General features: G+C 42.0%; 1 protein-coding gene across 1 annotated transcript in view; it reads right to left on the bottom strand.

Annotated features, from left to right (window-relative positions):
• The window catches only part of hs2st1a (heparan sulfate 2-O-sulfotransferase 1a), a 57321-nt gene that overhangs the window by 24554 nt on the left and 17246 nt on the right, over positions 1–15521 (bottom strand). The window lies entirely within an intron of this gene.

The following is a 15521-nucleotide window of genomic DNA, read 5'->3' as shown; positions in this document are numbered from 1 at the left end:
ACATGCATGTTTTTGGAGTGCCCGAGTGCCGACGCAACTCCACACAGAGAGGTCCAAGACGACATTCAAACCCAGACCCCCTGGCTGTGGGGCAGATGTACGAACCAAATGTTCCACAGTGCTGCCTGAAAACAAATCCACTCCTGATCAAAATGTTAAGACCAGCTGAAAAAAAAGTTGACATTTTGCACTGTTGGATTTTAGAGGGTTCAGTTCTAAGTAGAATTTTAAAAATGCAAAAAGAAGAATGGGAGTGACACAAAACATTTTTTGAGTAAACTAGTTATTGCAAACTACATTAAACTAAAACAGGCTGTCCATCAGCGAATCCAAAATTAAAGACCATAGCTAAAAAAACAAACAAACAAAAAAAAACTTAACACCCCTAAAATAGCAATAAAATGTTCAAAAAAGGACTCAAAGGAATGAGTAGCTGCACCATTCTTGTTCGTCACCTCAAAAATTGGTTTGGGCATGCTTGATGCCAGTGTTTCCAGGAGACGAGTGGGAATGTTGCTCCAGGCGGTGAAGATGGCTTCACAGAGGGCATCCACTGTCTGGAACTACCTTGCCATCCATCCCCAAATGTTCTCAAGTGGATTTAGATCAAGGGAACATGCAGGATGGTCCAAAAGTGTCAGGTTTTTTCCTCTGGAAGAAGTCCTTTGCTATGCAGGCATTGTGAACTTTAGCAGTCCTATTGAAAAAGCCAGTCATTACCACACAGGCAAGAGCCTTCACTCATGAAAGATGCCCCCTGCAACATCTCCACATAACCAGCTGCCGTTTGACGCCCCTGCACAACCTGAAGCTCCATTGCTCCACTGAAGGAAAAAGCACGCCGGATCATGATGGCGCCCCCTCCACTGTGCAATGTGGAAAACATCTCAGGTGGGATCTCCTTGTCATGCCAGTAACCAACTGTAGTCCAACCTCAGCAGCAATGGCGCACTGCGAGAGGCCTTGCTGATGCAGCTCAACAATCCGACCGCGTTCAAAGAGCAATAAATTGCTTCCTCGATTTTTTTTTGTCTCACTTCCATTTTTTTGAAGCTCTACTTCAAACCTCCTTAAAATCCAACAACGCAAAATGGAGTATATATCCATCCATCCACTTTCTATGCTGTTTATCCTCATGAGGATCATGGGGGTATGCTGGAGCCTATCGGCGAGAGGCGGGGTACACTTTGGACTGGTCGCCAGCCCATCGCAGGGCACATACAGTATAGATAAACAACCATTCACACTCACATTCATACCTACAGTATGAGGGTCGCCAATTAACCTAACATGTGGGAGGAAACCGGAGTACCCGGAGAGAACAAGCAAGGTTCGAACCCAGATCTTCCCCATTTCCTGACTGTGTGGCCAACATGCACCGTGCGGCCTCAGGAGTATATATATGTTTGTTTTTTTTTTTAAATCATGATTTGCATTGACACATGTACTGCAGCCATCAAGGTTGCACACTATGAAGGGGATGTCAGAGAGGTTCTGGCGGTGCTGCCTTAAGCCTGTCAGCCTGAGGATCTCCTCAGTCACCTCCAAGCCTCCAGACATCACAGCACTCTGCTCATCCAAAGAAAATGTCTCTGAATATAAAAGAGACAGAGCGACAGAGAACATTTTAAGTATTTATAGATGATTACAGATGGATATCTCCTTATTTTTATGGCAAGTGACATTTTTTGACGAAAGAGCAACCATCTAGAGTCTGTTAAAAGGTCAAACAGGTCTTCTTAAAAAAAAAAAAGAAGATATTTATAATAGAAAACAATATCTTGATGCACAATGATTTTTGCTATTTTATTTTAGCAAGCTCTGTATGTCTGTGGTGTGGACGTATTTCCAAGTGTCGTTTTCTGACTGTAAATAAGCAATTTGCAATGACTGCAAAGCGCTGATTATGCGAGGAGGGAGTAAGGCGCCTTACTTAATACTTCTAATCTAACATCACACCTTGGGAAAAATTACTTGGAGTCACACACGGCGTTTATCGTAGAAGCGACCGGCAGAGCAGCGCTGATTGAGTCCTGTTTATCATTTCACTGAATGTACTGGTCCAGAGTTTCCTACCATACAACACAAGCACTACCTGTCAAAAGAAATAAAGTGAGGATGGTGCTTAACTGATGCCACAGCCCGTTCAGCGTGACTTGGACGGTACCATTTCCATTCAATGCTGGAGGTACAATAGCATAATGACTCACAGGGTTTCCCCTAGGATTTTTTTTTAAAGCTGTGGTGGTGGGCTGCATGCCGCCGCTGCATCTGCAATTAAAAAAAAAAAAGAAAAATATCTATTTTTTATGACTTATTTATTTACTAACTTATCTACTGAACTCTTTTCAACAAGTAGCAGAACATGAACCCAGGACATTGCAAAACCGAGAGCACAGGCAACGTTTCAATGACACTTTATTTACAAAGCACGTCCCCACTCAGTGTGCTCATTCGTCGTTAAATACAGGTGTCATGTTTGAATGCAACACTATGATTGATGTATCCCATAGTTGATCCCCAGATGCTGTATTGATACGACTTTTACGCTTTTTTGAGCGAGAGGCAAAAAGAGGTGATGACGCAACTGCACACTAATGGACGTCTCTTTTAGAGCAGTTTTAAGCCACAAAGTGGCACAAGTGATTTGATGAGAGCTCGGCGTGTGAATTTGAATGGAAAAAACAGACATGACAGCAAGGGGGAAGTGGAAGAGTGCAGGTTATGTGCGTTGCTGTAAATGTGTCCCAGTGCTAGGAGAGCTGAGTGGGGGGCAGACAGGAAGTGTCGCTAGGGGTTCAGACAGAGTTGAGTTTTAGCCTGACATGGGTTATGGCCGCAAAAGTAGCTCGTGTTAGGGATTATTGTGCCTCAAACCTGCCATAAAAGCATGATGTTCCGGTGATCAAGTCTGCCGCTCGTATGTCTCACATTATATCTCATATTATGATTGTTTTTCTTTACATTTTTAAACTTTATGCAATTTTTTTCTGTTAATATTGTCTTTATCCTTTTGCTGTTGTTTTTTTAGTTTTCTTGTTTAATTGTATTTTTAGAATGTTCCGAGGTCCAATAAAAATAAAACAGCGGCGGGCCATAAACGGCCCCGGACCGCACTTGGGACACCCCGGGTCTAGCGCTTAATCGATGACTCGATTAAGCGAAATAACAAGCTTTGGATTAATCGACTAGGAAAATAATAGTTAGTCCCAGCCCAAAGAACAGTCTTGAAAATCGTCAAGCAGATGCACCTTCTTCTGCGCAAAGTCAGACTCGACTGCCTTTTGACGAAGGACTCTTTCCTGCTGGAAATGAAGCAGCATGTTGAAAACAAGAGTGTTTAGGCTTGGGGAAAACATGCCTCTGACATTGGCGAGACGAGAGACAAAGCTGGCCTTGTCGACGCTGACAGACAACATTGTTAAAGTGTTGAAGTCGTTGCCGGTTTGGGTCGTGAGACCCCAATTACTCAGCTCATCGTCATCAAGAACAAAGATGTTACAGTAGGCGTTTTAATAATGGCGTTTTGACTCGGGGGGGGGGGGTTTGTTCCGTAGCGTTCATGAAGTATTAAGGATGAAACACAAGCTGTTTCACTTACGGGCACGCTACATAAGAGCCAGCCACATGTGGGCCATCCATAAGACTGGCTTGTTGACTAATGATAACAATCCCCAGGAGATGGAGATGATAATCATGACGCTTCAGCGTGCCATTTTCTCCTCTCATATGTCTTGTGTGCGATCGAAGCCAGTAGTGCTGTCTGACAGGTGAGCCAATAGCGTCTGGGAAAACAGAAAAAGTGTGTGTGTGCGTGTGTGTGTGTGTGTGTTAAAGGTTCTTGCTCATCAGAAACAAGCAGTCAGATGAGATTATAGAGCAATTTACACAGATGGCAGATTCCATCTCTCCCCTGGCTTGCTAAGCAAAGGCGGGTCTGACAGGTTGTGCGGGGACGTTGGAGCTCCTCTTGGCAAAGACTGTCCATGACTAAGCAACGGGAATTAGCGAGCACTTTTGGGAGGCATCTGCGCTTCAAAGGAAAGGAAAATAATTAGGCTAACTCCTGTTGAGTGATGAGCTGTTAAACAGCGGAGGAAGTGACGCCTCAGGCTCGAGCTGAACTTGATGTTAAAACTGTGCAAGCATGAAACACTGTTCAACCCTTCGCAGGGGTGTCCAAAGTACGGCCTGCGGCTGTTTTTTTTTTAATTGGCCCGTGCGGCATTTTGAAAAATATAATTTAACACAAAAACAACAGCAAAAAATGAAAAATCTGCAGTAATCTAATGAGAAAAAAAATCTTAATTTTACAAGAATAAATTGTTATATCATGAGGAAAAATAATGTCATATTAGCATCATAAAGTTGAAGTATTAAAGAAAAAAGATGTTCTTTTTTAGAAGTCGTAATATTACGATTAACAAACAAAACAACAAATAAAGTTGCAATTTTTGGAAAATGAGGCTGCTGAAAAAGTTATAATGCTGCAACAATAGAGTCAAAATATTATGGGAACAAAGTCTTAACTACGAGAAGAAAATTTACAAGAAGAAAGTTGAAATTGACAATTTAGGAAAAGAAAAGAAAATGAAATAAACAGCAGAAATGCAAAAAACAGCTGCACTTTGACGAGAATAAACTCGTAATGTTATGAGGAAATATAATTAGTCATTTTAGTAGCAGAGGTAGAGTAGTAGAGTTGAAACATTAAAGAAAAAATAAGTTATTTTTTGAAAGTCAAAACAAAATTAGGCTGGGTTAAAAAATAATGGAAAAAAATAATGGAAATAAATTCACAATACAGTCGACCCATGCTAAACCGCAGTTTTAATTAAGTTAATTAATGATCGCTGGTTTGTGGTAGACTATTGTCTATTATTAGTCAAAACATATTGAAATACAAGTGATATGTAGCATTCTGGTCATTAGGTGGCAGTAATGACAGAAAACATTGACGAGACATTACCTTACATTACATTACCTTCACACTGCATGAAGTCAGCCATGGCATGATCGAGTGAAAAAAGGTTCACCTCACAGTGATACGTGATACGTGATACGTTTTTGACTTCTTAAGCTTAGAAGAAATAAATTTGATGCTAACTGGTTAGCTCACTAGCTTGCTAGCTTGCTAGCTAGCGGCTGTCTCGAGGCCCTGCAGCATAAGAGTTGTGCGATGTGATGTAAGCAATGAATAACAGGAGGGTAAAGGCGACTATAGTGGTGCTATTTCATGTCTACAGGGCTCTCGCAATGTTAAAAAGCGTATTTAGAAAGTCATAAAAAGGTTTTCTCTGCTCCAACTACAAAAATATTCAATCTATTAACATTCAATTCTATATCACGGAAATTCATTTATTGCAGTCAGGTGTGGAACCAATTAACCGCTATAAACAATGGACTACTGTATTACGAAAAGAAAATTTACAAAAACTAAACTAAAAGTTAAAATATTTGCAAAAATGGGAAAATATTACTAATACTAATAACACACTCATACTACATAATGCACTACCAATACACTTTTTCACTTATGTCACAAAGCTGAGATGCCGTTTTTTCTTGAAATATATACAGTGGTACCTTAGTTAACAGCCAAAAATGTTGTTGGCTGGCATTCGCCAGCTTGGTTAGTGTGCAATTGCCAAGCGTTACTGTCACTGCGCAATCCGTCCCGGAAACGCCATCGGTTCTTCGCATGTGCAGAACGTCTACATCGGGTGGGCCTATTTTTCATCAGTCACAGGTTAGTCATTTGTAATGTACGCCGTCCGTCGATCTATCTTACGGCAGCAATATACGTGACCCCCCCCCAGGCTAAAGTGATGTTGAATGTTCAGTTGTCCATTCATTTGCATATCTGTAATTATTTGTGCATCATTTTCTGCATGTAGGATTATAATTATTGTCTATAAAATGTGTTTTGTGTCAAAATTCTTGGGTGTCTGGAACGGATTACTTGGATTTACATTATCTTGTATGGGAAAACGTGCTTTGGTTAAGGTCCGTTTTGGTTTGCGTCGGACCTTCGAGAATGCATTAATGACGTTAACCAAGGCACCACCTTCTAACTCCTAAACATAGCTCCAAAAAAATCAAAGTAGCCCCTGTATACTTCAATTTTTCCAGTATGTGGCCCTCAGTGGAAAAAGTTTGGCCACCCCTGTCTTATAGACTCACATGGACCGCAATTTTCATTCAGCGTCTGCATAGCAAAACTACAACCCAGATATCTTATGCTGCACCCGCTTTCCTCCCAGCCCAGTAAGAGAAGATTAATAATGCATATACAGGAGTCGAGGGAAAACATGGCACTCTATTAGACTGAGCAGACAAGCGCTATTCATAGAGTTAATGATGAGTGGGAGGGATGGGTGAACGCCGCAGAGAATCAGTCCCGCACTGGAACACGCTGCACAATGAGAACAGACAATACCACGTAAACTTGTTATCGCCACCTCATCTCTTCACGCCTCTCTCTGCGTCTAACTCGCTACTTTTTCATCTTATCGGACTCAGCATCTCCAGGCCCCGCTATCCAGGAAGCCAGAGAGAGAGAGAGAGAGTGTGTGTGTGTGTGTGTGTGTGTGTGTGGAGCTGTACTGTGATACCGGACCCGTTTCTATGTGTCACCGAAAGTGTAGCGCTACATTTGGTTGACTTCAGTGCAGTGAGTGGCTGTTGCTGAGCTGGGGAGAGATAGCGATCTATCTTATTTATTACGTATTGTGTAAAACTAAGACATGAATAACATCAAATTAAAAGCACAAAATGAATGCCGACCCACCATCCACCAGTTGAAGTTCCAGCCAAGTTTTTCCAGAGAGATGATTACATGGCTGTTTGACGTGTGTGGTAAAAGGCAGTGTGCTAGCATGAATTCACTTGAGACAAATGTACACATTAGCACTCAATAAGTCATCAAAACTTACCTTTATGCATTCCCACATAGTATCAGCATTTCAGACCAAATATGAGGTGAAAGAAAAATGGTAAAAATACAGTAGTAGTCTATCTGTGCGCCGTGAGATAAAGTTAGCATGCGCACAATGGACATGCGTTAAGTGAAACGGATGTAACAGAGAGAATCCGGCCACTTTTCAAAATAAAACATAAAAAAAATTAAAAATGTAAATTATTTTTTCGTGCCGTGGGTCATTTGATACCGGGCCGCGGCCCGGGGGTTCGAGGACCACTGACTTAGTTCACCAGTCTGTGTGCAGTGTAGTGTCTTGCCCCATATCTAACTAATGTCTTGGGCAGCACCCACCTCCCACTTTCCTTCACAGTGCACAGGCATGCCAAAACAAAAACAACCACGTCTGCCATGTGGAACTTAACTGCCGACACATGCCACAAAAACGACCTTGCTGGGGTAGCACATTCAAAAGCTTTAATTGAAGAACAAACACTTGACGGAGCATGGTGAGTTTTGGATGCCCACCGTGTGATCAACAGTCAAACGCCAGCTCACGCAGCCATGTGGACAACACTCGCCCGTAGGTGCGTAGGTAAGCAAATAATTGAATTCATGGGACGACCAGCCTTTCTCAGCGGCGGAAGACACCGGGTTCGCAGAGTGCTTCCTCATCTACCCGGAAGTCCTGCTAGAGCTCCACGAATGTACTCTCACATCCAAAGTCTCCTTAAAGAAGGGGTCTCATCCTCTGCAAGTTTCATGAGTGATACGAATGTTCTCTTGAAAAAGTAAGTCAAATATGTTTTTGTCTAAATTAAGGTGATTTTATGGTTCCTTTTTTCATATCATATAGACAGTAGCAGAGGTCCATCCATCCATCTTCCGCTTATCCGAGGTCGGGTCGCGGGGGTAGCAGCCTAAGCAGGGAAGCCCAGACTTCGCTCTCCCCAGCTACTTCGTCCAGCTCCTCCCAGCGGATCCCGAGGCATTTCCAGGCCAGTTGAGGGACTTAGTCTCTCCAACGTGTCCTGGGTGTTCCCCGAGGCCTCCTACCGGTCGGCCGTGCCTTGAACACCTCCCCTGGGGGGCGTCCGGGAGGCATCCTGACTAGATGTCCAAGCCACCTCATCTGGCTCCTCTCAACAGCAGTAGCACAGGTGAAGCCGGGAATTCTGGGTCCCATGGGTAATGTAGTCCACATCCAAATGAACCATCACAGTTAACATTTCAGAAATCTCAGTCACACTGTGATTATGAATCCGTTTAAATTGTTGGTGAAATTGACATCATTTTCAGCTGTATCCAACCATAAAACAGCATGATCTATTAATGAATATATTTTTGAAAAAACGTGATAGAGTGAAGCAATTTGAACCGCAAAGTGGTAAGGGACGACTGTAGCAAGAATAGGGATCAGGCTCTCTGAGCTAAGTCTTAGAGGATCAGTCTTTCTGATTCTAAGCACAGAGGACGAAATGGATCGCTGTGTCTCAATATTGATCCGGCAGCAAAGCCAGAATATGGTCACCGGTTTATGGGAAGAAAAAACAGCTCAATCACTCAGGCAGATGAGTGGCTTCACTGATGGAGCAAAAGTCAATGAAAGGTTGGAAAAGCAAACATAAGTGGGATATATTAATATATATTAATATGGAATAAGACTAGCTGGGACACACACCAGTCACACTAGATAGGACAGTTCTAGTCTAGTTCATGCTCAAAGACTAGGTGGGACACACACCGGTCACACTAGATAGGACAGCTATAGTCGAGCTCATGCTCAAAGAATAGCTGGGACACACACCAGTCACACTAGATAGGACAATTCTAGTCTAGTTCATGCTCAAAGACTAGGTGGGACACACACCGGTCACACTAGATAGGACAGCTATAGTCGATATAATATATCTTATATATATTATATATTTCCCCACAGCCGTGGCCTGAAAATGTTGTTGGCAATCAAAAAATTACATTCATCTCTTTCATTTCCCCTCCCGGTGCCCTGTTCTTCGCTTCCATTCATAGCACCTAATTTCTGCATGGCAGCACCAGGATGTTTTCCTTTCAGACACTCATCTCGCAGGGCTAGGAAAACACAAGAGGGATGCAGATATTACAAAAGCAGATGTATGCAAATGGATACGTTGTTTAGAACCGCTGTTCCCGACGGAGCCGGATGAAAGCGTCGTCATTATAACTTGTTATCACGATGAGGGTTTATCAAACGTGTTGAAGAAGAGCTGATTGGGGTGGAAGACAGGAGGGTGTGAGGGGGGGAAGTGAAACTAGCAAACTCAGCAGGGAGGAAGAGTGGAAACCGACACCCGCTGTCGTGTGTTTATAACCGCAAGCTCCATCATCTGTCAAAAACCCATGGGCTTAGACGGCAAGGTGTGAGTCCTGTAGCTTATCTATTCATTAAAATGGATTACGGGGATGTTTAATTGCCTACTTTTAGTAAATATGGGAGTTTTCGAAGAGTTTCACATACAGACGCCTTCCACATTTTAAATTCTACTGTAGAAAGAACGCTGCCTACTGTGCATTTTTATACATACTATTGTGTTTATCTGGCCCGTTTAGATTATGCAGCAGGAACATAGTATGTAGCTGGTCCAGCTTTTCAGTTGTAAGAGCCTCATCGAGCTGGAACACAAAACAGTTCTTGCACAGTTGGATGCATGGATGTAAATGATCCAAAAGTGCCATGTTTGGACAGAGGTTATATAATATGTATGTATGATGAAGGCCAAGTAAACGTGTATGTTTGCCATAAACAATATGTTTAAATAATGTACACGGACAATACAAAAACATCACAAATATTCATTCATTCATTCCTTTCCTACTGCTTTTACTGTTCAGTGTTACAGGTGAGCTGGAGCCTATCCCAGTTAACTTTGGGCGAGAGGCGGGGTAACACCCTGGACTGGTCACCAGTCCATCACAGGACACATATTCACACCTATGGACTATTTAGGGTCTCCAATTTGCCAACATGCATGTTTTTGGAGTGCCCGAGTGCCGACGCAACTCCACACAGAGAGGTCCAAGACGACATTCAAACCCAGACCCCCTGGCTGTGGGGCAGATGTACGAACCAAATGTTCCACAGTGCTGCCTGAAAACAAATCCACTCCTGATCAAAATGTTAAGACCAGCTGAAAAAAAAGTTGACATTTTGCACTGTTGGATTTTAGAGGGTTCAGTTCTAAGTAGAATTTTAAAAATGCAAAAAGAAGAATGGGAGTGACACAAAACATTTTTTGAGTAAACTAGTTATTGCAAACTACATTAAACTAAAACAGGCTGTCCATCAGCGAATCCAAAATTAAAGACCATAGCTAAAAAAACAAACAAACAAAAAAAAACTTAACACCCCTAAAATAGCAATAAAATGTTCAAAAAAGGACTCAAAGGAATGAGTAGCTGCACCATTCTTGTTCGTCACCTCAAAAATTGGTTTGGGCATGCTTGATGCCAGTGTTTCCAGGAGACGAGTGGGAATGTTGCTCCAGGCGGTGAAGATGGCTTCACAGAGGGCATCCACTGTCTGGAACTACCTTGCCATCCATCCCCAAATGTTCTCAAGTGGATTTAGATCAAGGGAACATGCAGGATGGTCCAAAAGTGTCAGGTTTTTTCCTCTGGAAGAAGTCCTTTGCTATGCAGGCATTGTGAACTTTAGCAGTCCTATTGAAAAAGCCAGTCATTACCACACAGGCAAGAGCCTTCACTCATGAAAGATGCCCCCTGCAACATCTCCACATAACCAGCTGCCGTTTGACGCCCCTGCACAACCTGAAGCTCCATTGCTCCACTGAAGGAAAAAGCACGCCGGATCATGATGGCGCCCCCTCCACTGTGCAATGTGGAAAACATCTCAGGTGGGATCTCCTTGTCATGCCAGTAACCAACTGTAGTCCAACCTCAGCAGCAATGGCGCACTGCGAGAGGCCTTGCTGATGCAGCTCAACAATCCGACCGCGTTCAAAGAGCAATAAATTGCTTCCTCGATTTTTTTTTGTCTCACTTCCATTTTTTTGAAGCTCTACTTCAAACCTCCTTAAAATCCAACAACGCAAAATGGAGTATATATCCATCCATCCACTTTCTATGCTGTTTATCCTCATGAGGATCATGGGGGTATGCTGGAGCCTATCGGCGAGAGGCGGGGTACACTTTGGACTGGTCGCCAGCCCATCGCAGGGCACATACAGTATAGATAAACAACCATTCACACTCACATTCATACCTACAGTATGAGGGTCGCCAATTAACCTAACATGTGGGAGGAAACCGGAGTACCCGGAGAGAACAAGCAAGGTTCGAACCCAGATCTTCCCCATTTCCTGACTGTGTGGCCAACATGCACCGTGCGGCCTCAGGAGTATATATATGTTTGTTTTTTTTTTTAAATCATGATTTGCATTGACACATGTACTGCAGCCATCAAGGTTGCACACTATGAAGGGGATGTCAGAGAGGTTCTGGCGGTGCTGCCTTAAGCCTGTCAGCCTGAGGATCTCCTCAGTCACCTCCAAGCCTCCAGACATCACAGCACTCTGCTCATCCAAAGAAAATGTCTCTGAATATAAAAGAGACAGAGCGACAGAGAACATTTTAAGTATTTATAGATGATTACAGATGGATATCTCCTTATTTTTATGGCAAGTGACATTTTTTGACGAAAGAGCAACCATCTAGAGTCTGTTAAAAGGTCAAACAGGTCTTCTTAAAAAAAAAAAAGAAGATATTTATAATAGAAAACAATATCTTGATGCACAATGATTTTTGCTATTTTATTTTAGCAAGCTCTGTATGTCTGTGGTGTGGACGTATTTCCAAGTGTCGTTTTCTGACTGTAAATAAGCAATTTGCAATGACTGCAAAGCGCTGATTATGCGAGGAGGGAGTAAGGCGCCTTACTTAATACTTCTAATCTAACATCACACCTTGGGAAAAATTACTTGGAGTCACACACGGCGTTTATCGTAGAAGCGACCGGCAGAGCAGCGCTGATTGAGTCCTGTTTATCATTTCACTGAATGTACTGGTCCAGAGTTTCCTACCATACAACACAAGCACTACCTGTCAAAAGAAATAAAGTGAGGATGGTGCTTAACTGATGCCACAGCCCGTTCAGCGTGACTTGGACGGTACCATTTCCATTCAATGCTGGAGGTACAATAGCATAATGACTCACAGGGTTTCCCCTAGGATTTTTTTTTAAAGCTGTGGTGGTGGGCTGCATGCCGCCGCTGCATCTGCAATTAAAAAAAAAAAAGAAAAATATCTATTTTTTATGACTTATTTATTTACTAACTTATCTACTGAACTCTTTTCAACAAGTAGCAGAACATGAACCCAGGACATTGCAAAACCGAGAGCACAGGCAACGTTTCAATGACACTTTATTTACAAAGCACGTCCCCACTCAGTGTGCTCATTCGTCGTTAAATACAGGTGTCATGTTTGAATGCAACACTATGATTGATGTATCCCATAGTTGATCCCCAGATGCTGTATTGATACGACTTTTACGCTTTTTTGAGCGAGAGGCAAAAAGAGGTGATGACGCAACTGCACACTAATGGACGTCTCTTTTAGAGCAGTTTTAAGCCACAAAGTGGCACAAGTGATTTGATGAGAGCTCGGCGTGTGAATTTGAATGGAAAAAACAGACATGACAGCAAGGGGGAAGTGGAAGAGTGCAGGTTATGTGCGTTGCTGTAAATGTGTCCCAGTGCTAGGAGAGCTGAGTGGGGGGCAGACAGGAAGTGTCGCTAGGGGTTCAGACAGAGTTGAGTTTTAGCCTGACATGGGTTATGGCCGCAAAAGTAGCTCGTGTTAGGGATTATTGTGCCTCAAACCTGCCATAAAAGCATGATGTTCCGGTGATCAAGTCTGCCGCTCGTATGTCTCACATTATATCTCATATTATGATTGTTTTTCTTTACATTTTTAAACTTTATGCAATTTTTTTCTGTTAATATTGTCTTTATCCTTTTGCTGTTGTTTTTTTAGTTTTCTTGTTTAATTGTATTTTTAGAATGTTCCGAGGTCCAATAAAAATAAAACAGCGGCGGGCCATAAACGGCCCCGGACCGCACTTGGGACACCCCGGGTCTAGCGCTTAATCGATGACTCGATTAAGCGAAATAACAAGCTTTGGATTAATCGACTAGGAAAATAATAGTTAGTCCCAGCCCAAAGAACAGTCTTGAAAATCGTCAAGCAGATGCACCTTCTTCTGCGCAAAGTCAGACTCGACTGCCTTTTGACGAAGGACTCTTTCCTGCTGGAAATGAAGCAGCATGTTGAAAACAAGAGTGTTTAGGCTTGGGGAAAACATGCCTCTGACATTGGCGAGACGAGAGACAAAGCTGGCCTTGTCGACGCTGACAGACAACATTGTTAAAGTGTTGAAGTCGTTGCCGGTTTGGGTCGTGAGACCCCAATTACTCAGCTCATCGTCATCAAGAACAAAGATGTTACAGTAGGCGTTTTAATAATGGCGTTTTGACTCGGGGGGGGGGGGTTTGTTCCGTAGCGTTCATGAAGTATTAAGGATGAAACACAAGCTGTTTCACTTACGGGCACGCTACATAAGAGCCAGCCACATGTGGGCCATCCATAAGACTGGCTTGTTGACTAATGATAACAATCCCCAGGAGATGGAGATGATAATCATGACGCTTCAGCGTGCCATTTTCTCCTCTCATATGTCTTGTGTGCGATCGAAGCCAGTAGTGCTGTCTGACAGGTGAGCCAATAGCGTCTGGGAAAACAGAAAAAGTGTGTGTGTGCGTGTGTGTGTGTGTGTGTTAAAGGTTCTTGCTCATCAGAAACAAGCAGTCAGATGAGATTATAGAGCAATTTACACAGATGGCAGATTCCATCTCTCCCCTGGCTTGCTAAGCAAAGGCGGGTCTGACAGGTTGTGCGGGGACGTTGGAGCTCCTCTTGGCAAAGACTGTCCATGACTAAGCAACGGGAATTAGCGAGCACTTTTGGGAGGCATCTGCGCTTCAAAGGAAAGGAAAATAATTAGGCTAACTCCTGTTGAGTGATGAGCTGTTAAACAGCGGAGGAAGTGACGCCTCAGGCTCGAGCTGAACTTGATGTTAAAACTGTGCAAGCATGAAACACTGTTCAACCCTTCGCAGGGGTGTCCAAAGTACGGCCTGCGGCTGTTTTTTTTTTAATTGGCCCGTGCGGCATTTTGAAAAATATAATTTAACACAAAAACAACAGCAAAAAATGAAAAATCTGCAGTAATCTAATGAGAAAAAAAATCTTAATTTTACAAGAATAAATTGTTATATCATGAGGAAAAATAATGTCATATTAGCATCATAAAGTTGAAGTATTAAAGAAAAAAGATGTTCTTTTTTAGAAGTCGTAATATTACGATTAACAAACAAAACAACAAATAAAGTTGCAATTTTTGGAAAATGAGGCTGCTGAAAAAGTTATAATGCTGCAACAATAGAGTCAAAATATTATGGGAACAAAGTCTTAACTACGAGAAGAAAATTTACAAGAAGAAAGTTGAAATTGACAATTTAGGAAAAGAAAAGAAAATGAAATAAACAGCAGAAATGCAAAAAACAGCTGCACTTTGACGAGAATAAACTCGTAATGTTATGAGGAAATATAATTAGTCATTTTAGTAGCAGAGGTAGAGTAGTAGAGTTGAAACATTAAAGAAAAAATAAGTTATTTTTTGAAAGTCAAAACAAAATTAGGCTGGGTTAAAAAATAATGGAAAAAAATAATGGAAATAAATTCACAATACAGTCGACCCATGCTAAACCGCAGTTTTAATTAAGTTAATTAATGATCGCTGGTTTGTGGTAGACTATTGTCTATTATTAGTCAAAACATATTGAAATACAAGTGATATGTAGCATTCTGGTCATTAGGTGGCAGTAATGACAGAAAACATTGACGAGACATTACCTTACATTACATTACCTTCACACTGCATGAAGTCAGCCATGGCATGATCGAGTGAAAAAAGGTTCACCTCACAGTGATACGTGATACGTGATACGTTTTTGACTTCTTAAGCTTAGAAGAAATAAATTTGATGCTAACTGGTTAGCTCACTAGCTTGCTAGCTTGCTAGCTAGCGGCTGTCTCGAGGCCCTGCAGCATAAGAGTTGTGCGATGTGATGTAAGCAATGAATAACAGGAGGGTAAAGGCGACTATAGTGGTGCTATTTCATGTCTACAGGGCTCTCGCAATGTTAAAAAGCGTATTTAGAAAGTCATAAAAAGGTTTTCTCTGCTCCAACTACAAAAATATTCAATCTATTAACATTCAATTCTATATCACGGAAATTCATTTATTGCAGTCAGGTGTGGAACCAATTAACCGCTATAAACAATGGACTACTGTATTACGAAAAGAAAATTTACAAAAACTAAACTAAAAGTTAAAATATTTGCAAAAATGGGAAAATATTACTAATACTAATAACACACTCATACTACATAATGCACTACCAATACACTTTTTCACTTATGTCACAAAGCTGAGATGCCGTTTTTTCTTGAAATATATACAGTGGTACCTTAGTTAACAGCC

This window comes from Dunckerocampus dactyliophorus, chromosome 2, assembly GCF_027744805.1.
Source record: "Dunckerocampus dactyliophorus isolate RoL2022-P2 chromosome 2, RoL_Ddac_1.1, whole genome shotgun sequence".
Lineage (NCBI taxonomy): Eukaryota > Metazoa > Chordata > Actinopteri > Syngnathiformes > Syngnathidae > Dunckerocampus > Dunckerocampus dactyliophorus.
This window is presented reverse-complemented; position numbering and strand designations above follow the sequence as displayed.